Below are 25,242 nucleotides of genomic sequence, written 5' to 3'. Positions count from 1 at the left end.
CACTCTGATGTTCAATGTAACATAATGAATTAGAACAGAGCAATTCAACACTTTCTTCTGGAGTAGTTATGAAAAATTGTGTCACCCAGAACTCTAGTTGTGGAACTTTAGTTGTCACTGACCCCATGCTGAATTTTTAATTTCGTTATCACATTGAGTATGATGTTGCTATTCAATTTTCAATCTAGCTGATTCATGCATTCTGTAATCCTCCTTCCTGTGGTTCAATTGAGCCATTACAGACCAAGAGGATCCCAAGTTCAATCCTTCTCCTGTCCTAACTTGGTAGTTCTCAGCCAAAGTTATAGTCACTTCTCTAACTTTGTCTGTAGTTTGGAAGAGAAGTACCATTCAGCTGTCCAATTCCTGCACACTTTCTACCACCATTTGTAAATACAATGGGGGAATAGGAATCAGCACGACAGCATTGCGCCAAAACGGAAAACTAACAACTAAAGGTTACATATGAATAATTACAGAGTGCTCTGGAACCATAGCCACCACAGAATCATTGAAAAGCAGGAGGAAGAAAAATAACTATTAAAAAAAATCAGATTTCAAGTTCAATTAGCTCATTAAAAGCTTTACGCTTGGAATATTGTTCAATATCTTCCGGAAATAAATTATGATTATTGGATTTTCCTCACAAACCTGACACAAAAACTGCAAATAGCTCTTTAAAGGGTGAACATGGCTTGGTGGCCTGACCATTTGATTGATTGGCAGTTGGCAGATGGTAAGAAGTCTATGAGAGAAAAGTCTAATGCGGATAAAGATTTTGGTTATGAAACTCCTCCATCAGATCCTGGCAGCTTAAGACGGGAGTCAGAAAGCAGGACAGCTGGTAGGGTGCAGTCTGATTTGCAGTGCTGTGAATCACAGCTTATCAGCTGCCTCTGTCAGCTCATTAGTGTCTCGATAAAGCCATGGACCAGCTCCCTCAGGAGTTCTATCCTGTGAACTGGAGAACAAATCTTCCTGCTTGTTTAATTTATTCTGAACAGCTGCAAGCATAAATATCTCGTCTTTATGGCCTGATTACAACATTGTGGCTTCCCTGTAAACGGGCTTTCTCTATTTCCCAAAACGCATGCACAGCCATACACATGGAGACCCACACACGTGCAGAGACACAGACAGACACACATACTTGAGGTGCAATCACGAATAGGCTTGTGTGCGCTGAAATCTCCCAGCTCCTCAGTGGCACAGAAGGATTGTTAAATCATGTATTATTCCTTTATGCAGCAGTGTAATTTATTTTTGGCACACACAATGTTCTACAGTTTCTGTTTCTTTTGCAGAATAACTAGGACAATTTCTTGAAGCATTAGGCCAATACTTTTTGTACAGACTGACATTCAAAATATACGATTCCACAGGGTTTAGATGTGTTGAGTTCAGTGATGAAGCACTCCATATGACACTGATCTATTTTGTTTAGGTTGCTTTTTAACTGATTAAGATCAAACACTTGCTGATATTGTGTGCTATCCAATGCCATATCCAACCATACCCCCATGCCCAGACTATCTTCACTCACTATTAGTGCCACTTTCCCAATGCCATCCACCACCCATTTTTCTTCTTTTGGGATGGGATGCATGGTCATGACAGTTGGCAGGAAGGGAAGGAGTGAATGTTCTGGAGAACTGTTGATGTTCATGCATAACCATTGATCCACTTTACCCTTCCCTGTGATCTGAACAGGGACCATTTCCTCCATATTTATACAAAACCTCAGTCTCCCAGTAAGAGTTGTTGTAAGGAGTTTTATGATCATTGGAGAGACTGGTGCTCCCTCATGTTGCTGTGAGGCAGAATTAAATTGTGCTCCTTCATGATTTTGCGAAGTTTTTGCAATGGTGCTGTTGGAGGTTCAGATAGTTTGTGTCTCTAATCCAAATTTGATAACCTGAAATCCAAGACGCCATTGTAGCATCCTTTAATTGTTGTCTTCAGTAATCCAAGCACAGATGCAGGATCCATTTCTCTGTGCTTTGCTATCAGCTTCCTGTGTTCATCTTGTTCGACTAAGTGGCTGTGGCTTGTTGTCAGCATATGTCATTCTCATAATCAACTTATTATTGCTGGATTTGTTTTATTTACTTCTCTTGCTGCACACCCTCACGATCTCCACTGGTTCCAGTGGAGGAATGAGATAGGAACATTCAAGATGATGTGATGGTGACATCATCAGTAATGTGCTAGAGGCTGAGAAGAGAGAAGAAATATTTTGAACCAGGGAAAAGAAATACTTAATGTGCACAATGTACCATGGTGTAAATAAAGGAGATTTTCAGAAACCAATCAATCAGATATAAATCTCTCTTAGGTAGAGTCAAACTTCATAAATACTGAAATAAACAAGTTAACAAAGAAAAGATTCCAAGGATTATTCAACAGAGGGACCTATTGTATGCCTTGTGAAACCTGCTGGTAGTTGGGGTAGAGTGCTGCAACTCTCTATGCTGAGTCTAAGTCTCTACCTAACAGTGGTAGAATACGAATCACTAGTGTATCTTCACAGGAAGAGGAATTTGTTTTAACAGCAAGATACAGTTTATTGTGAGAATCTGAAACTTGGATACAGGCCCAAGATGGCTTCTTGGTGCAAGTTAGCACAACAAAACGGCTTCTAGCTTGGGAACTGTAAATTCTGCGAGAGCTCTATGAATAATGCAGTAATGATAAGATAATACCGTACTAACCGTTCTAACTGACCATCGGTTGCAAATGTTGTGGTGATGTGTGGTGAGATAAAAAGTAACCTACGTGTTGTGACATAAGTTGTTTATCAGTTAATATTATTAGATTAAGTAACTGTCAATGAAGCAATATCATGTATTGTTTGAATTCACTATGCGATCATGCCATATATCCTGCTTTAAGAAAAGTATAAAAATGTCGTTGTATTAAGTTTTGTGTGCAGCTCCTCTGAGGAATACGGAAGTGCTCAACTTCTGTGTTTTCCGGATGATCTGTTCCTGGCTGTATGAAGAAATAAAGAGTAAAGTCTTAAACAGCCAGACCAACTGCAAGTGCTCATTGACCGATCGCAGAATCGAGAGACACCGCCGGGATCAAGATTTTCAATTGTACGATAGAAATAGGTACAAGTGATTTTGGTTAGTTAGACATAATTATGTAATTAAATAACAGTTTATCAGGACCAAAGGATGACATGTTAGATCCCATTGGAATCTTAAGATGGATTCCTGAACCCAGGAATATATAATGACAAAAGATTGGGTAGAATCCATGCCAAATCCAATACTAACCCTTTACCTTATACATCAGAATCAACAGTCCAATTATTCCATTACTCTCTTCACTGTTACAAGGTTTCAATGAGAAATCACTATTGAAGGGAGTCATGCACTGTTGCATTCTTTGTTGCTACTCCTACTGGTTTATTCTCTTTTAAAGTAAAACCAAAGATGATGGAGGTCAAAGTCTGTTGGTAAAAATAGAGATACTGAGCATTTTTGTGAAAACATTGAACATACTCAGTTGACAATAATAACCTTGCTTTCCTTCTTTGCATTTCATAATCCCTATGTCCTGACACAGTTTACAAAATGCTGTCCAATACAGATTAATGAATGAATAATGTAGCATGCATTAATTATGATATAAATAAAGGAAATATTAATAATGCTACACTTCAGGAATCACAGGGGCAATTTAATTGTGTATCCTTGGTTATTAGAAGGACTGTTGGCAAAAATCCATATATCCCTGATTATAAACCAAAGCTGACTTGTAAATAAAGAAAAAAACACTGCTGATTCTGAAAACCTGAAATAAAACAGGCAAATTTCAGCCTTTTCAAGAGAATGATCTATCATTAGAATTACCAAATATTAGAAATGTAAAAAGTTTAAAGCAGGTTTCAAGATTTGTCATTTTAAATTATATACCACTTTCACTCTAAGCCCTCTAACCTCAGCCTGCAACACTGTTCCAATGAAGTTCAATGTAAAGTCAGAGATAGCACTTAACTTCTCTTTCAGGCATTTTTTGACATTCCAGACCCAACATTGTGTTCAACAATTTCAACTCATAATCATTGCCCCATTTCTTTCAAACAGTAGTTATTAACAATGTTGTAATTTCTACATAGATGCATTTTTCTTTACCTGAAATATACCCCCTTCTTTTGACTTGTTCAATCATCCTTTTTATCATTTAATTACTTCACCCTTCCATTATCATTGACCTTCCCTTCTGATCTTTACTTCTTCCCCTGCTTACCTGACCTCTGAACTTGCTTCAAACATGTGATATCTCCAACATTTCCCATTCTAATGTTTTAGTGACACAGAAGATTAATACGCTTTGTCTCCCTGTGGACATTGCCTGATGTGTTGAGTATTTCCAAACTCTTTAGTTTTTATTATTAATTTAAAAGCTGATCTCTTACAGGATGCTTTAACAAACATTCATTTATACATCTCTGTCATTTTCTCAAATTAACTTAATCAAGTACGGTTTTCTCTTTGTAAATCTCTGGGACTTTTTCCAAATTTTAGAGATTTATAAAATCATGAGGTTTTCTTTTCTATTCATTTTTGTGGGATATGGTGTTGCTGGCTGGCCAGTATTTCTTGCCCATCCCTAGTTGCTGTTGAGAAGGTGGTGGTGAGCTGCCATCTTGAACTGCTGTAGTCCACCTGCTGTGGGTTGATCCACAATGCTGTTAGGGAGGGAATTCCTAGATTTTGACTCAGTGACAGTGAAGGAATGGTGATACATTTCCAAGTCAGGATGGTTAGTGACTTGGAGGGGAACTTGAAGGTGGTGGTGTTCTCATCTGCTGCCCTCATCCTTCTAGATGGAAGTGGTCGTGGGTTTGGAAGGTGCTGTCTGAGGATCTTTGGTGAATTTCTGAAGTGCATCCTGTAGATAGTACACACTGCTGCTACTGAGCGTCAGTGGTGGAGGGGGTGAATGCTTGTTGGTGTAGAGCCAATCAAGTAGGCTGCTTTGTCCTGGATGGTGTTGAGCTTCTTGAGTATTGTTGGGGCTGCACTCATCCAGGCAAGTGGGGAGTATTCCATCAGACTCCTGACTTGTGCCTTGTAGATGATGGACAGGCTTTGGGGAGTCAGGAGGTGAGTTACTCAGTATTCCCAGCTTCTGACCTGCTCTTGTAGCCACTGTGTTAATGTGGTGAGTCCAGTTGAGTTTCTTATCAACGATAACCCCAATGATACTGATAGTGGGGGATTCAGTGATGGTAACACTGTTGAATGCCAAGGGGCAGTGGTTAGATTGGCTCTTATTGGTGATGGTCATAAATAAGGTGAATGGCAAATGTCTTTTCTCTCATGTGGGGGATTTCAAGACTAGAAAGCATATTTTTAAGGTGAGAGGAGAAAGATTTAAAAAAGATATGAGGACAATCTTTTTACACAGAGAGTGATTCATGTATGAATGAAGTTTCAGAGGAAGTGATGGGTGTGGGTACAGTTACGATATTTAAAGGACATATGGGTAAGTTCGTGAATAAGAAATGTTTGGAGGGACATGGGCCAAGTGCAAGCAGGTGAGACTAGTTCAGTTTGGGATTATGGCCGGCATGGACTGTTTTTTCTGAAGGGTCTGTTTCCATGCTGTATGACTTGATGACTATGACTCCATAATGACCGTCTCCAATTTACCACTACCTTTGTAAGTAGTCATGACTTCATCCCATTGTTGAATCTGGATTTCATGCCATCACAGTTACCATATGTGACTTGTGTGGAAATGTTCGTTTTTCATTCACAGGCTGTGGGTGTCAATGTCCAGGCCAGTATTTATTGCCCAACCCTAGTTGGCCAGAAGGAAGCAAAAATTCTACCTCGTTGCTATGGGTCTGAGGGCACATGAAACCCATACCAGATAATGACGGTTGTTTCCTGCCCTAAAGGACACTAGTGAACTGGATGAGATCTCTCCCCCGACGATCAGCGACAAGTTAATGGTCACCATTGGACTCTTAATTCCAGATTTTTATTGAGTGCAAATTCCACCAACTGCTGTGACGGATTAGAACGCGGGTCTCCACGGCATTACCTGGATCTCTGGCTTAATAGTCTAGTGATAGTACCATCAAGCCATCACCTCCTCATCTTGGCTCTTGTGGCAGAGTGTTGATGTGTCTCTACATCTGGACCAGGAGGCCAAGGTTCAAGGCCCACTCACTCCAGAGGTGTCTTATAACACATTTGAATTGGTTGATTAAAAATATCAATTGGGGACCTAGGAAAGTAACTGTAAACAACTAAAACACTGTCACCCAACTTTATAACTGTGTGCAAGCTTCTATATTGGCAACAGCCCTTCAAAACAACACTACTTGGCAGTATACTTGCAGTAAAGATCTAACCGACCTCTAATTTCCTGTGCATACCATTCTTGAACCGAGTTGTGACATTTTCTTGCCATCCTCCAATTTGTTTGACACAATTCTCATTTCCAAAGATCTTAAATGCTATGATTTGTGCCCCTGTTATCTCTCTCCAACTTCAGTCTGAATTTTTGAATACAAACCATGTGAACCTGCTTAATAAGATTTGATTTTTACTGTGCTTCAAATGTTAATCTCCAAACTGTAGAGATTGGAAAGAGATCAGCCAGGTGGACCTCATAGAAAATGATTGGGGATGCTGACTTGGTTCAATCAGGGAATCCTGGCTGACTGATATAGGCAGGAGTGTCAGGGTTCTGTTCACTCTAGGAGCCAGCTCTGAGCTAGCTGGGCCACTGTCACATACTATGCACGTATAAATAAAGGGCGACTTGCTGATGGAATACCATGGAGCTATTTCACAAATGTTGTTGTATTCTCAAATACATCTACAGACCCACTTTCGGTCTACCGTGTAAAACACGGAATCAGAATCCTTACTTAACTCTCCAACAGAAAGTACATCTATGAATGAATCCACCCTTTAACGGTTTTTTGTTATCGAGCCTTCAAAAGGACTTGCTATTTCTCTTATTGCTTGTTTTGAGCCATACTCTTTGATCATCTTTCCAGGCTTGCTTTTTGCTTAATTTCTATTTTTTCTAAAAATATTTGCCAAATTTTTCTTTATTTTCACCTCTATGTTTAGCATATATTTCCTTTAAACAAAAATATATATTTTTTGAAACTGCTTTTATCAATTCACGGGTCTTCTAATTTTGGGAATTGTGGGAATGTGGCTGGATACTCAAGACTTGTAGCAATTCTTCTCTACTGATAGCCCTTTTTTTTAATTATGTGCTATTTTGAATTATTAGTTAGGTGAAATTGATCTTAGCGCACAGTGCATTAAGTGGAAATTGAGCTTTTAATGCATGTTTTTATATACTGCCAGGAACACATTACTATTCAATACACTTTCTGTTGTGGTGGATTATGTTAAAGTAAGTAATGGCTGAATGGCCTATATAAGAATAAGTAAAGTAAATCAAAGCAAACCAAATCAACTGTTTGTTAATTGATATGATAACTAAGCCATCTACAAAGTTTACAATTCCTGAGACTGGGAAGATGCACACAAGTAAGATTAACACCAATGCCACAAAGACAGGAAAATATATTATTTGTTACTAGTTCATGAAAGTCACTGGCTAGTCCAGTGTTTACAGCTCATCCCTAAATGCCTCATTCCGTGAGTAAATGTTTAGGTCCATTTCAGAGGTCTGTTAAGAGTCAGCCACATTGCTGTGGGTCTGGAGTCACATGTAGGCCAAACCAGTTAAGGATGACAGATTTCCTTCTGTAAAGGAAGGAAAAGACATTAGTAAACCAGTTGGGTTTTTGATGACAAATGGCAGTGGTTAATGGTTAATACCAGATCAACTTTTAATTCCAGATTTTTATTGAATTCAAATTTCACCACAATGGGGATTGAACCCATGTCACTAAGAGTGGCAGTTTGGGGTTCTAGACTACTAATCCAGTGACATTATCCCTATGCCACTGTTTCCCTCAACAACCACTGTGGGGGTACTGTGAACAGTTTTGCTCTATTTGTCTAAGGAATGACATATTGGCACTTATAGCAGTCCAGACAAGATTCATTAAGTGGATTCCAGGTATGGAATGATTTTCTTACGAGGTGAGGTTGACTGGTCAGATTTGTACTCAATGAAGTTTGGAAGAATGAGAAGAAATTATAATTGAACCATTCAAGATCCTTAGGGTCTTGACAGGATGGATGTGGAAAAGTTGTTTTCCCTTGTGGGAGAGTCGAGGACAAAAGGGCATAAAATCTCAGAGTTGAGGGCCACCCATTTAAAACAGTGATGAAGAGTATTTTTTTTCTCTCAGAGGGTAGTTTATCTGTGGAATTCTTTATCACAGAGGCCTATAGAAGCTGAATCGTTAAATATGTACAGGACTGAGACAGTCAGATTTTTCATCAGAAAGGGAACCAAGGGTTAAGGGGATAAGGCAGAAATGTAGAGTTGAGGATTATCGGATCAGCCATGATCTCATTGAATGTTGGAGCAAATTTGATGTGCGAAATGGCCTAATTCTGCTCTTACGTCTTATGGTCTTATTTGAGTATAATTTCACACATGCGTAATTCCATAAGGATTGGTCGAAAGCTGAGAATTACAATGGAGACTAAACTACTCTTCCCTAATCCTGCTCTTACGCCTTATGGTCTTATTTGAGTATAATTTTGTCTTCACCTGAAATTCACACATGCGTAATTCCACAAGGATTGGTCGAAAGCAGAGAATTGCAATGGAGACTAAACTGCTCTTCCCAATCTAAGGTCACCATAAACATACACAGTTTCTCATATTGTACCAGGTTAGAGCAACAAACTCAACACAGGCTGAGAATTGAACCTATGACCGTTCTGGAATGCCTAACTGAATTACCAGATTAGTGGGGAGGTCCATAACTGATGGCTGGCACTCCAAGAAGCATAACTTGGCATAGGCCTGCCAGTTCTTGGGGAAACGTTTGGAGTTGCTTCCTGGAGTACATAGAAGATACTGCAATGAAACAGGGCATTCTGTCCAGTCAGTCTGCAACCAGGCTTCATACGCTATAAGAGTCTTCCACCTTGCTATTACTCTGAGATGAATGATTGGGAGGTTCAGCATGGAAATTTCAGTGGGACATAATGAGCATTTATAGGTTCTTTTATCTATTTTGGCTAATTTTTCATTATTCTTTTGGGGAATGTATCTCTCTACATTATTGAATTAACTCTCACTGGTTTGCCATTTGGGCAAAACAACACTTTGCAGATTAAATAGGTGAATAGGTAAAACCTACAGCTATTGTTTCTACCCTATGCCTAGCTATCTTTGGAAAGTGTCGATACAGTAGCTCATCTCTAATGCTGTAAATATCGGTGATTTATTGCTAGAAGGTAAATTTGCCACAGTCTTACTGACCTAAGGCTGTTCTTTCATTAGACAGAGGTGGCTGGTGATGGTTTAACCTGATTGTCGCCACACCTCAGGTAAGAGGAAGATATTGAGAAGAAGAATCCTTCATGGTAACCTCAACTGGCATAGGAATTGAACTGGCATTGATAGCATATGGCATCACAAACCAGCCAAATGAGCTAATCAATTCCTGTTTACTAACAGGAATAGAACAAAAGTATTTGTAACAATAACAAAACATAATATTAAATGAGTTAATCTTGCTTAACTCTGTAGATAGAAAAATATTTGTAACCACGTTAAAACTATGTCACAATTACAGACCCGCACACCTGATGAAGAACTTCACCCATTCAGAATCTGTTGTGTGCTTTGCAACTCAGAAATCAACTCAGTTACATTACATTCCTAGCAAGTGTTTTATGCAATTGTGCTGTGTGCTTTTGTAATATTTCCAGTACATCTCTTGCAAATGTTTGGGAACATTTAATAGAACATCCAGGCAGTTCTTTTTGTAACAGCCTGTAAAACCCCCAAGGGTTTTGATGTGTTGAATGCAGTAATGAGGCTCTTGGCACATCCCCATCATTCTGCTTTTTTAATCTTTCTTTTGATTAATTCAATGCAATTTGCTAATGGGACTCGTTAGAGGACTTTACATGGAAAGCACAAGGACTGAAGCCATCCCTACCTTCCCAGACCAATCTTGGTGGGTGGGCAATCAATATTAATTGGACATTTGCTAGTTGACACCCAGCTCGCTCCCATTGTCTGAATTTGATTTATACATGTGGAAGGGTTAGAGGTAGCGACTAAAAATGTGCTGGTTGTTCAGAACAGATGTCTTATATTGCTTTGGCCCTCTGTAAATTTTGCAATCTCAACCTTACAGGATCAGATATTAAATGGAGGAAGTAAAAACGTGTGCCAACCACTTCGGTGATGAGCCGGGGGTGTTGTGCTAAAGTCATTTGGCTAGTGATCTTACACTGATGCTTTTGGGGACTTTGAATCACTGCAGCTGGTGCAATTTAAATTCAGTTAATAAATCTGAAATTAAAAACAAGTCTCAGGGAGGGTGACCACAGAATTATAACTGGTTGTCATAAAAACCCATCTGGTTCAACAATGCCCTTTAGGGAAGGACATCGATTGGCCTTACATACCATTCCAGATCCCCAGCACTGTGGTTGACTCTTAACTATCTTCTGAAATGACTTACTGATCCACTCCATTCAAGGATGGTGTCAACTGACCAACTACTGGCCTTACTAGCGAATACACAGGCACAACTCATCAAAGAAATAAAAACAATTGCTTTTTACAAACCAAACTGTAGATTTTATTGGACAGTTGTGTACTCAGCCATTGGGTAACATATAACACAATTAACCGGTTAGGCACTCCATATTATCAGATGCATGAAAACAATTTTGCAAATATCCTATTTTCGTTCCAATGATAACCCCTAGTCTTTGCTTCTGTGTTCGCCATCTGCCAGGCAGCAGAAACAATCTTTCCAGAAAACCCAAAATCTTTCATAATTTTGAATATTTCTATTAAGTTCCCTTTAACTTTCTTTGTTTCAATGAAAAAGCCAAACATTTTCAGAATCTTTACTTCCATTGCACATGTAAATAAAGATTGACTTCGTGATGCAATACCAGCCTCCATGCAAACCTCAGCCAAGTAAGAACAGAATGCATTTGGACTATTTCTCAGGAATGAACTCACTGTCATGGTTCAGACATTTAGGTCCTTGCTCTATAACACAATAATGGTGGTTTCAAAGAGAACATGCTTGCTAATAGAATCCAGACAAAGTTGAGAGAAGGATTACAAGAATTCATAGCAAGACATTGGTCTATTATTCAAGACCACAGTGAAAAATGTGAGGACTCAGCTTCCTGCAGAAAAACAGAAGTGTGTAGCTCTTCAAGAATCCCATCTTATTTTGGAAAATTGGCAAGAGCAAGTTGTAAAAACGAGGCCACACAGCCAGATTAGAATATTTCCTCGGGCATGCCAAGGCATAGGCAAATGAATGACAAGAAATAATTCAGTGGCATTTTCCTTGAGTACATCACACAGGAGTAACAGATTAGGAAGGTCACAAGACGCCAATATACATACCATGAAAGGTAACAATTAAACCTGTCTCCATCTTTGAACGAAGAGATCCACCTCAAATGATCAGAAGCACTCTCTGAACATGATGCTTTCATATGCACAATTCGTTAGTAATGGTCAGAAACTTCTTGGAAATATATTGAATGGTTTATTTTGTCTATTGAATTCCACAGATATTCCATGGACGTTTGAATGGATATCCGTATGGATGCAGTCAATGATCTTTCTTATCATTTGGTAGGCACAACTTTCATAAAATCTTATCAGCCAATCAAGACGCTGTTTCGAGGTGATGGTTTTAAAGTGTTCAGCAGCTCGTTGAAATTGTCCGTCTGTGACCTGGATAAAGCAGTATTGAATTGCAACAGAATGATCTTTGTCAGTGAGGAGTACATGTCAAAGTTGTCATGGACTATCATTTGTTATATTGATATCAGGCAGTTCTGATGTTGCTACTTAGTTTTGGGTCCGTTTCAAAAAGATTCTATCACTAAATTGCCTTCCTTTCTAAGATGTGACCTCATAGTGTGAGAATTCATGGGGTCATGGTATCTCTTTTGCCTTCAATAAAAGTCCTGCCTAATAAATCTTGCTGTTCCTCCTCTTCTGACATCAGATTCCCCTCTCTCAAAACTTCCACAACATACCACACCCACATCCTGCCTCCCCCACTCTTGGCCATCATTGTTTCCCTTTAATTATTCCAGGAATCTGTGACTTCCTGAAATAAGCATTCTGCTGTGAGGCACAAAAATAGTTGATTTATCCATTTAAGTGTTTCCTCTTTTACCTTCTTGGGCCTCTCTGCAAGCCTTTGCAATATTCTAATGGCAGATTTATGGCTATCATAATTAATGCAATGTGCCCTGTAAGGCAACCATGAGTAAATTTGCACATCGTATGATTAATCGGTGCTTAATTAGCCATTAATGGCCCAGCAAAAAGACTTCTGAGCCTATGTGTTAATCTAAATCATTCCCATGGGGAATCTTTGGAGGAGGGGCAAAAATATGTTCATAATCCATTTGTGCCAATGCTTAACATTGCAGATTCTTAGCATATACTATAACACTCAATAAAGTAGATTTCTCTCCATGCAGAGTGCGCTGGAAAATCATCCAATCGCGCCAACAGTTGACCAGATCTACTTTGAAGACTGGGCCTTATTAAGATAGGGGGCTGTGGAAGCAACATAACAGTCCTGGAACAGACCAGGTTGTGTCTCGCTTGGTTTGCTGGTTGAGACAATATAGGCTTTTGGTGCATATTATGGAATGCAGGATAGTCCATTCCCAAAAAAGAAGACCTCTAGTATGGCAGAAGCCCAGATTATTTTTCTGAAACAGGAAGAGTGTTCAAGGTCGTCCACTACCCATAAAATAACTTGATTCACCTTTATGTTCTCTTTGAATGAATATGTGATATTATGAATCTGGCCATAGCGTGCAAGTTACTACTCAGTCAACAGTTGTTTTAGGGTCCTCATTATTTCATAGGACCCCAACTTAAATACCAATAAAAGCTGCGCATTTGCTTTAAGCAGCCACCTTTCACGAACACCCCAGCAAAATAGTATTGTTGGAAATGAAGAGGGTGTGAAGTCTGGTTCCAGTCTCCAGTTTTGTTTAATTGGGTAGGGAAGCAGCTGTTCTGGTTACATGATGCAGGAAGCCTCAAAACCTTTTCCAATGTGCCTTTCATTGCCTGAAATACATGGCTTTATTCACCATCATGGCCCACATCTCCTATTGTCTTCTTGTTGTCTGATGACTGTTCTGACTCCTGACTCTTGAGTCTCCTTTTTGGCCAGTACATTATATCTACAAATGAAACTGACAGCAAGCAATATGTGCAAATGGAACCCATATGAAGCCCCAGCACCTACAGATTGACCCTTTAAGCTATAACAAAACCAAAAATAATGACAAAGGCTTGGTATTGATCAATATTTAATAAAAGGGCACTCATTAAGAGCAACAACACATCCTATTGCAAAAGATCTAAGTCAATGAAATGCAAAAGCTATTGTACTGGTTAATATCCTGGTGCATCCTGCACCCTATAAATAGCCAGATTCAAGGCAGGAATTCTGATATATATTAAACCTGATAACGTATCATCAACAACAAGTCATCTGCAAGTCATTACAGTTTTCCCGACCCAGTAACAAAATAGAATTGCAGATAATAAAAGTAGAATTTGACTATGAAACAACTGTAATCAAATTAAATATGGAATATGGTCAAAAAACCATTTGTAAAAATCCTAAAAGTCCTATGTAATTTGAAATTGAAATTTGACATAATCTTTCACTGCTCATCAGTTGCCCTTTCTATTATTGTCTCCTGTTCCAGCCTCATTTGGTTCATAGAACTATTTCCATTTGTGGATCTGAAGTATTTCCCAGGAACTGCAAGTGTTCTCACAACTGACATGCCAGAATGGTACTGAGTGAGTGCTTATTCTTTAGAGGAAATATTAAATTAAGATTGACTACTTGTCATGTTGGTACAGGTGTCTGTAAAGGTTCTCGTAGCAAAGTCTGATGAACAGCAGACAGTGAATAGATCTCCTACAACACTGTCATGCTCTCAGCTTCACCCTCAGCTAGCACAATCAGAAACAGATGAATTATCTATCTGTTTCAGTCATGCTTGTCTGGTGCAACTTGTACAGAATAATATCCATGCTTACCTCAGTGTTAGTACACTTCAAAATGAAATTAATTCTGTGAAGAGCTTTGTGCTATTTTAAATTGGTAAGGACAAAGAATCCAAGGTTATCACCCTTTCTACATTACTTAGTCCTCCAATTTGGCAACATTCTATAGGTCTTCTGCAAGTGCTGCGATCGTACTTAAAAATCTTAGCTTCTGTTTAGGTCTAACTTGAAGCTAAGCAAGAAGTCACATGACATCAGGTTGTAGTCCAACAGATTTATTTGAAATCACAAGCTTGAAGATTATGTATATCAAGAATATTTGACGATAAGTTGACACTCTAATTACCTGGAAATATCTTACCATTATCTCCCTGAATATAAATTCTGTGCCTGTGTGCATCTATCCACTTCACCTGATGAAGGAGCAGCCCTCTGAAAGCTTACGATTTCAAATAAACCTGTTGTACAATAACCTGGTGTACTGTGAGTTATGACTTTGTCTACTCTAGCCCAACAGTGGCACCTCCACATTGAAGTTAAGTAAGATTTTTTTGTTGATTATCTTTTTTCTCCCTATATAATTCTGAACAAATTTATCCTTGCTGGCTTTTAAAAATTTCTTAAAAATACATATACTTTTTCTTAATTGTTCTAATATCATTTTAGTTTGGAGCAGCCCTCTTGTGTGATCAATGGACAAATGATGATTAGTGCTTTCTGCTGAAACTGCAGATACAATTAATAACTTACTTTTCCGCTAATATTTGAAACACAGGAATGTCTAAGGCACTATAATTTGAGTAATGGAAGTGGTGGATAAATATTCCTATATGTAAATCCAGAAGTATTTATTTGACCTTGGGACATGCACAGGTTGTGAAAAAGTATTATATAAACGCAAGTCCTTTCTTTCCAAATTGTATAATACAAGTAAATGGTCAAACTCTGTGCATTAAGTGCAGTTTAATCCTTTCCAAGCCTTTCATCTCTTGAACGTATCAGGAGGTGTTTCATTTCTGTTCCCAGCTTGCAGTACCTGAAGTGCAGACAGCACAAACTGTGCTGAATCTTTCATTACTGATTTCATTTTTCTACTTTCTCCATCTGATAGCCAGCACTTTAAAAACATTGCAGACAGCCAACATCTACAAATGACCTCAAAGGTTCATCCCTATCTCAGAGAAAAAGACGTTGAAAGGCTATACATGAGTCATGGCAAACTGGTGCAGTAAACTCTTTTCCAAATCACAGCTATAAATAAAACCGTTCGATAAACCTGCTGCCGAGTGGGCAAACTTGTTCTGAACTTACCTTGAGTTTTATGATGATGACTTAAATAAAATAATTGAAGCGTTCATGTTTTAAAGATGCCCACACAATATTTTTTCTAGTTGAAATAGTTCACTTGCATAAATATTTATTATAAAATTACATTTTTGATATTGAACTCATTCAGGGTTATTTGTAATCCAAGACTAAATCTAAAAGAATAACTTTATTCAGGTATAAATCAATATTAAATATGACATTAACTGCTGCTGGAACTCCGTCTTCAAAGTTCTTCCTAGGATAATTGGCCTGAAAGTAGTTGTACTTGATCAAATCATAACGCAAGACCACTCTTTCATTAAATAGCCAAATTCCATTTAGTGCAAACATTGCATATACATAGGTTTTGCGTGTCGCTAAAGATTGAATTAGCAGGGTCTGTGTGGATCATTGGTTTCAACTCAATAAACTTAAACTAATTACAGGAAAAAAATAGAGTCTACTTTCCACGCAACACTCCCAAAAGGAGGTAAACAGAAAAACATCTTGAATCCAGATTATTCATTATATATTGATTTTTGTCTTGTTGTATTCTTTTAATCAGTCAGTTTCAGAACCTATCTATTTGTGGGGTGATCCCTGGAGTATGTGGAAGCATGTATGTAGGATTGTAGAGGGATGTTCAGGAGGTGGAGGTCAGGAGCACATTAGTGTAAGCCAATGCTTTTACTTTTGGTTATAAGCATGGTCTATGTGACCTGATAGAAAACAAAAAAGAGCAGAAATTAAAGGGAGCTAAAGGTCAAAGTTTCAATGAGAAATGTGTTTAATGGGAAGGATGGGCATGGAAAGGGAAGGTGGAACCACAAGGGAGGTTTCAAAGGAACAAAAACAAAAGTTGCTGGAAAAGCTCAGCAATTCTGGCAGCATCTTTGGAGAAAGAGAACCAGACCAGAAACATGAGCTCTGATTTTTTTCTACACAGGTGCTGCCAGACCTGCTGAGCTTTTCCAGCAACTTCTGTTTTTATCCCTTTTTACAGCATCTGCAGCTCTTTCACTTTTTATTTAGTATTTAACTCACTGCCAGATCTCTTCTAGGCATGCCCACCTTGAAGAAGTTCTGCTCCTCTCCCCGACAGGATTTCCATTCCAATCTTTCTTCTTGTCCACCAACATTAATTTCACTGTCACTCCTGTCGTTTGACCAAGTATTTGCTAAAACTCTTTTTCACAGCCATATCACATTCCTCAGTGACTGCCTCTGGCTCAGATTCACCCCATGAGGATTCCAACTGAAGTTTCAACCCTCATGTTTTGAATCCTCCAAGGATCACAGATATACTTGTGATGTTCAATGTTCCATGGACAGCTGCTCCCACCGCATCCTGAGATCCACACTCAGTGCCATGCAATGTCACATGCACACTCTCAACCTTTCTCTCCAACAGCATAGCATCACAGTGGCTCAGGCCCGCACCACTCTGTAGCTCCACTTCATTCTCCGGCTCAGTCGTCATGCTAGGAAGAAACTTTATCTTTCCCTTTCAAGCATCAAGGCCCACAAAATAGAACAACTCAAAGATACCTATGCCCCTCTGGAAACTTCCTCTCCTCCCCTTCCCCCGACTCCATCTCGTCTCCCAACCCCACCTCCTGTCAGTTATTCACCATCCCCTCTAACCTTCTGCTCTCCAATGCTGAATGCTCTGTACTTAGCAAAGGCTTTATTCCTCTGCGTTCCTACCATAATGAATTTTGGGCATGATATGATGCCGAACTCTTCTTCCGCCGTCTTCACCTCCATGCCCATTTCTTTGGACAAGAATGCTCTCCCTGTCCCATAGACCCCTTTGCCCAGTTCCAACACTCTCCCTCCACTTGGATCCCTCCCTCTGGTCTTTTACTTGCACTCAATCTGTTCATTGAGGACTGTTGACGTGATATTAGTCGCGTCAATTTCTCTGCGCACACCCCCACCAAATCCAAACTATCTCCCTCTGAACTGACTGCCCTCCGTGTACTTAGATTGAGCCCTGACTTTGTTATTGAGCCTGTTGATAAGGGTGGTGCTGTTGTAGTCTGGTGTACTGACCTCTACCTTGAAGAGGCTGAGTGCCAGTTCTCAGATACCTCCTCCTAACTTCCCCTGGAGCATGACCCCACTACGATGCATCAGGCCATTGTATCTTTGATGGTAACTGATCTCATTCCATCTGGTGACCTCCACCCCACTGCTTCCAAGCTTATAGTCCCCCAACCCCACACAGCTCGCTTCTACCTCCTTCCAAAAATCCACAAACAGGTCTGTCCAGGCAGACCCATTGTTTCAGCCTGGTCCTGCCCCACAGAACTCGTTGCTTCCTACCTTGACTCAGTCTTGTCTCCCCAGGTCCAGTCCCTGCCCATGTACATCTATGATTCCTCTGACGCTTTTTGCCAGTTTCAGAACTTCCAGTTTGCAGGTTCCAGCTGCCTCCTCTTTATCATGGGCATGCAATCCCCACCAGGAGGGCCTTAGGGCTCTCCGCTTCTTCCGGGAGCAAAGACTAGAACGGTCCTCACCCTCAGCAACCTCCTCTGCTTGGCTGAGCTCGTCCCCACTCTCAATAACTTCTCTTTTAGCTCTTCTCATTTCCTTCAGGTCAGAGGGGTGGCCCACTGTATGGCCCCCAGTTATGCCAGTCTCTTCATGGGGTACATGAAACAGTCCTTGTTCCAGTCCTATTCCAGACCCTACCCATAACACTTTCTTTAATTATATCAATGTTATCATCGATAGCGCTTCTCTCTTTCAGCTGGAATTGGAAAAGTTCATCAATTTCGCTTCCAGTTTCTACCCTGCCCTCACTTTCACCTGGTCTGTCTCTGACTTCTCACTTCCCTTCCTTGACACCTCTGTTTCCGTTTCTGGGGCTCGAGTGGCCACTAATATCCATTATAAACCCATTGACTCTCACAGTTACCTGGACGATACATCCTCGCACTCTGCTTCCTATAAAGATTTCATCCCATTTTCTCAGTTGCTCCATCTCTGTTGCATATATTCAAATGAGGCCAACTTTGACAAGGGAGCCTCCGTAATGTCCACCTTCTTCCTCAATTGAGGATTCCCCATTGTCAACAGGGCCCTCAACAGGGTCCGATTCATCTCCCGTACTTCCACCCTCACCCCTTCTTATCCCTCTCGCAACAGTGACAGGGTTCCCCTTGTCCTTACCTACCATCCCACCAGCATTCACATCCAGAAGATCATCAGACACCATTTCTGCCACTTTCAGCAAGGTGCCACCACCAGACACATATTCCCCTCCCCTCCCTTGCCTTTTGCAGGGGCCATTCCCTCAACACTTCACCTGCACTTCCCAGAATCTAGCCTATGGCATTCGCTGTTCATAATGCGGACTACACTGCATTGGGAAAATGAAGTGTAGGCTGAGTGACTGCCTTGCAGAACATCCACTTTGTGCTCACAAAGAAGATGAGGAGCTACCTGTTGCCTGCCACATTAACACACCACGCTGTTCCCTGGCCAACAGCTCTGTCTCTGGCTTGCTACAGTGTTCCAGCTAAGCACAATGCAAGCTGTGTGAACAACACCTCCTTTTCCGCTTGGGAACCCTGCAGCCCCCTGGACTCAATAATTTTAGGGCCTGAACTCTCCCATGTCTCAGCCCCCTACCCCACACACCAGGCTTTGTTACCACATAGCCTGCCATTACACACCTCCTGCGGTTTGTCACTAATAGTCCACAGTAACAACTAACCCATCTCCCAGCCAGACCATTCTTAACTTCTTTGTCTATCAAACTGCTCTTCCTTCTCTTCGGGCTCTATCCTATCATTTACTCCCTACCCCATGGCCCTCCCTATTTTCTGCATATAAACTGATGTTTTCCCAGCCACCATCAGTTCCGAGGAAGGGTCACTGGACCGAAATTTAGAAAAAAATGGTTCTGAGGAAGGGTCACCAGATCCGAAATGTTAACTCTGATTTTTTTTCTCCACAAATGCTGCCAGACCTGCTGAGCTATTCCCGCAACTTTTGTGATTGCTCTTTATTTACTGCATCTGCAGTTCTTTCACTTTTTATTTTTAATGAATTTTGGATGAAATTGGGATTGGGATGGTGTCAGTAGAATAACATAGGCAGCATGGAATGGAATGGGATAGAATTAGCATTTGTGGGAGAGGACAGCACAAGAGGAATAGCAGGGGAAGGATGGATTGATGGCATGGGTATGGATTGGCATAGAAGGAGTGGCATGAGACAAATAGATAAGTTGAAAATAGTTAGAGGTGGCTATGCATAGCAGTCGACATTCACCATAGGAATGTAGGTGTCAGCAAACATTTTATTTTAAGAAACTCAAAACACTGGGTGGCACGGTGGCTCAGTGGTTAGCACTGCAGCCTCACAGCACCAGGGACCTAGGTTCAATTCCACACCTCAGGTGACTGTGTGTGTGGAGTTTGCACATTCTCCCCATGTCTGTGTGGGCTTCCTCCGGGTGCTCTGATTTCCTCCCACAGTCGAAAGATGTGCAGACAAGGTGGCTTGGCCATGTTAAATTGCCTCTGGTTTTCAGGGATGTGTAGATTAGTTGGGTTATAAGGGGATGGATTTGGGTGGGATGCTCCAAGGATCAGTGTGGACTTGCTGGGCTAAGGACCTGTTTCTACACTGTAGAGATTCTATGATTGATGTAAAATGGCCTCAACAATCACCAGACCACACAGGTTGGCCAAGCTTCATGAACATGTACTGAACAAGAGAACATTGAATGTTAGTATTTTCCTTGAATGCAATTAAACTAGAAAATGATTCAAGTGTGAAGAAGCATCTCCTATTTTAATTTACACCTTTGTTAGAATGTTCCTCCACCAAAGATGGAATCTCACCTACAATGAAGAAGACTAAATATATGACTACCACATACATGCTACACAAAAACAAGCTTGCATTTCAATATGCTTCATTTGGTAAAACATAGAGATGGAATTATGAATGTACCACTAAATGGAATGAGAATTCTCTTTCCCCTCTGGTGACAATACTGATTGGATGGAATGAAATATCAAGACACTTAAAATTCAAAGGATAACTACAATATTCACTGCTGCTAATGGGCCAAGGCATGATTTCAATGAGAAATGTGTTTACAGGGAAGGATGAGTACAGTATATTTTTCTGCTGTTGCCACTTTAAAAAGTTACAGACCACTGACTGTATCTGCTGTTTATGTTAAAAATATGCAGAATGATCAAATATTCAGTGCTTCTGCCCCTTTTCATACCTTTTCTGAGCAGTAAGATAGCAGAATCAATCAATGTCTAGATGAAGAAAAGATCTAAAAGAGCACAGGGTATTTTTTTATGTGATTCTGCCTGAGCTTTGCCCAAGGATCACTTTACTCGGGATTCTGTAATGGAGTGGAGCTGTCTTGCACCATTTGCAATATTCCTGGTGTTTTGGCATTGAGCCTAAACACTAATCTACTTTCTGTTTCTGTAATCTGTTTCTTCATGTCAGATGGATGGATAAATTCTGGTCTCCTATTATTTGAATAAATAGTGTACTCACAAATGTTTCCTCACTATTTGGGTTGTGGCACTTTGGCTGTTGTTTGTGAACTTTGAATTCATGCAGATGATTAGGAATGGTTAGGAAAAATCTACACATCTGTTACTTCTGTTACCACCTTTAAGTATCAACTGGCTGCCACCCCAATGCTATTTCTGGATAAGATAAAGGATTACCGCCAACATGATGAGTCTGAGTATTCCCATATGTTAGCCATTATAACATACAGCACAATATCTGGCTTCTGGTTGAGATAGATGATTTGAACTTTATTAACAATCCTAGCTATTTACAGTATCTCAGATTTACACAAAATTTGGATTCTGTGTTTAATGGCTACATACAGCAAAGACAGAGTACAGAATCTTATAGGAGTCTGAGTGATATGGTATTGGTGAGATTTGTGGCAGAATCAAATCAGAATTCCAGGAAGGCTGATTCTGGCATTAGGAGCATTTCACTCCATCTTTTATGCTTTTCAGAAGTGTTACAGCAAGTATCATTCTAGGCACTGGCAAGGGGATGATTCTTTGTTCAACACCTGGTTGATGGCCAATATCATCTTATTAATAGTTGGTTTTCAATGCTACCAAACTCGCCAAAAACTCAACATAGAAAGAATTTGGAGGTCACATGAAAAATGCAGCTTGCCACTTGTTCTGCAGAACCCACATGCTGGCAACCAAGCACCAACACCTCCAGAGCACACTCCATGGGCACTGGCCACATGCAAGTTCTATTTGGAGACTTTTTTTCAACTAACCTGTTCAGAAAGGCTATTACATTCCTCTGGACCAGGTGGAACTTGAACCTGGACTTTCTGATTAGGAGGTAGGGAACACTGCCACTCCACCTGTCTTAAGTCCTACTTATAGATATTTTCCTAATCAACCTGTTCAGGGATATTATGACACAGCTCTGAGGTAGGTGAGGCCTGGAAATTTAATTACTTAGATCGGGGTAATATTACTGTCATACCACAAGAGCACTCTCAGTTCTACTTAAATTCTGTTCAACATTCATCCCTCAAATGTCATCATTAAACAAGATACCGGATAGTTTATCTCAGATAACAGTGTGGAACTGGAGGAACACAGCAGGCCAGGCAGCATCAGAAGAGCAGGAAAGTTGATGTTTCATGTCAGGACCTTTCTTTAGAAATTTTTCTGTGTTCCTCCAGCTCCACACTGTTATCTCTGACTCCAGCGTAGGCAGTTCTTACTATCTCTGAGGTAGTTTATCTTGTTGATCTCAGTTGTTGACGCAATTGATTGCTATGCTTTCTGATATTAAAACAGCGGCTACATGTCAAAGGGTAATAAATTGGCTGCCAAGTGCTTTGCCTCCACCTGCACTCCTGAACTATGTTATATCAATTCAGGTTTTCCCTTTTCACACTCATATATTTGGACAACTATCGTGTTTTACTTGTTGCTGTTCTTCTATTATTGTTTCCTTGAGTTCTCAAAGGTCTCATTCTTTTCTATCTCAGCCCTGATTAAATTCTTCTTTGGGTCATAGAGTCTTAATAAACATACAGTTCAAGTAATCTTGAATATCCCCAACAGCCTTTTCATTCTGATCTGCAATGCTTGACAGTGTATAAAAGCTATACAAAGATTTTCCCGGATATGATATCCTCAGGCTACAGTCCTCGAGCCTGATCATCATTCATTGCATCCACAAATGACAATCGTTCAAATATTTATCAAGACGAGCAACTGGCAGCTCCCGATCAATTTTGGTATCAACACTACACCAAGCTCAACTTTTCATAAGCAAGAATTGTGTCATGAGTTCATAACTCAATTACATATTGATCAGTGGCTTCCCTTTTTTGTGTATGTTGTCTTTGATGCATCACATGCCATTGTAGGTAGATGCATCCCTCAGATTATATTCTGTAAAATTGAAACGATAACAATCCAATGCTTCTTCCCAGTGATAGCTAGGAAAACAGCTTTGTTCACCTTTTGCCTGTCAAGACTGGCTCCAATGTTTCGCAGAAACATTTGCAATTGTTGTTTAAGTCCTTCCCGTCCTTCAAGGCGGTTTCCTGAAATAAGATGCTTTCTCTCAGTGCTAGAGCCTCGGGTTTGACAACCCAACTCGTCCTGGGGCATTTTTGAATTGCCTTGTCAAAATGGAATTTAGATTTTATTTGAACAGTGATTGGTTTATTTTATCTACAGATGTTCTCAGTTGTTTTATGGCCACACATTGCTTGCATAATGAACAAAGCAGCAGTCTTGTGTTTACATTGAGGCATAAAGGGCATGTGGCACAATTTTCATTGATGGAATCCACACGTGTGCTTAGTCATTGCCCTCAATGTCATTCTTCATGTTTTGATAAAATCAAGTTTATTGCAAAAAAATTTTTCAGGAGGAGAAGGAAGGAAAGTGTAGTAATTTTATTATACTAAGGGCAACTTCTTCAAGCAGAGGGTGGCGCAAGTCCCCGTCACAGGAAGTGGTGGAGGCAGGTACAATTACATTTAAAAGGCATCCGGGTGGATATATGAATAGGAAGGGTTCAGAGGGATAAGGGTCAAGTGCGAGCAAATGGGACTGGATTAAGTTCGGAAATCCGTTTGGCACGGACAAGTTAGACCGATGGATCTGTTTCCGTGATGTATAACTCTGTATTGGCATGTGTAAACGTAGTGGCAGGTTTTTGTTTCCTGTGGAGGTTGTTTTCAGTGAAATATCAAACCCAGTCTTTTACAACAATTGTATGCACGATAGTGGGAAATTGCAAAAACAGGGAATCCCTTGTTATGTCGAAATAAACAGCGGCCAGGCCAAGTTTCGCTTTGCCCAGTTACTGCATAAACATAAATGGGGTGGGGTGGTAGGGATTCCGGACTATTACAGCCAGCTGGTTATAAAAACAGAGATCCCTCTAAAGCGGTGGCTGACAATCACAGTTAAGTCAAGCACCGAACCTCGTGTGTTTAATATCCACATGAAGTAATTGTACTTTTCTCAGCGGTTTGGAGAAAGCTGAGACTTGTATGTGTGTTTTAACACAAGGAGAAAGGATGTGCTGCCGAACGCCATCTCTCTGATGAGTCAGTCATCCTACGCAGAGGCGATGGTTGAACGTCACTGAGCTGGATTGAGCGTGCATAGGTTAGCCAGTGATAAGAGGCTGTATTCCTAAATTTAGACTGCTGTGGTAACTAGAGTTGTGACCCATACTGTCTGCAGCGAAAATCACTGCGGATGGCTGAGCTCATGCATAAATTAGCACGACGATCTCATGCTGGTCCTGTGCGTTTTCATATTAATAACTGCACGCTACTGTGTGTGTTGCATTCTGAGTGGTCATTCATATCCTTATAATACTTGTAGCAGGGGATACAAAGCGGACTTTTTAAAATGCAATTGATTAAGACATCTCTTCGCCTGCTCATAAAATAATGATAAAATCTGAAGAACCGGAAACAATAGTAAACATTTTTAACAGGAAGTTTCAAAAGTATTTGCAAACTAATTCCTTGGTGGCCCTAGAAAGAGCAGGAAAGTTTTACTTTGGGATTGAAAAAGGTCATTCCAAGACATTAATCCAAACGGACAACTGTTGGAAACATCCAACTAGTTAACAGTTAAGTTTGATAACTTTAAAGGATATCTTCTGTTTTCTCGATGGTAAGAGACTGACCAGCAAATCCAAAACATTTCCAGAGTTTACACTTTCCCAGGCCTTTGCAGACTAAAAGACCATAAGAAATACGAACAAGAGTAGGCTGTTGGGCTCCTGAAGTCTGCTGCACTTCCCAGTCGGATCATGGCTGATTTGACATTCCTCACATCCGCTTTCCTGAATTTTCTCATAACTCTGGATTCCCGACTGACCGAGAATCTATGTCAATCTTAAATGTACATAAGGGCTCTGTCCCAACAGCTGCCTGTGGCAAGGAGTTCCAAATATTTACAACCTTCTGAGAGAAGAAATTCTTCCTCATCTCAGTCTTAAATTGGTGCCCTTTTATTCTGAGACTATACCTTCTGGTATGAAACATTGCCATGAGGTGAAACATCCTCTCAGCAGTTATCCTACAAGCCCCTTAAGAATCCCATATGTATCAATGAGATCACCTTTGGGTGGCACAGTGGTACAGCATCAGGGACCTGGGTTTGATTCCAGTCTCAGGCGACTGCCTGTGTGGATTTTGCACATTCTCCTTGTGTCTGCATGAGT

The sequence above is a fragment of the Stegostoma tigrinum genome, chromosome 26, assembly GCF_030684315.1.
Source record: "Stegostoma tigrinum isolate sSteTig4 chromosome 26, sSteTig4.hap1, whole genome shotgun sequence".
Lineage (NCBI taxonomy): Eukaryota > Metazoa > Chordata > Chondrichthyes > Orectolobiformes > Stegostomatidae > Stegostoma > Stegostoma tigrinum.
This window is presented reverse-complemented; position numbering follows the sequence as displayed.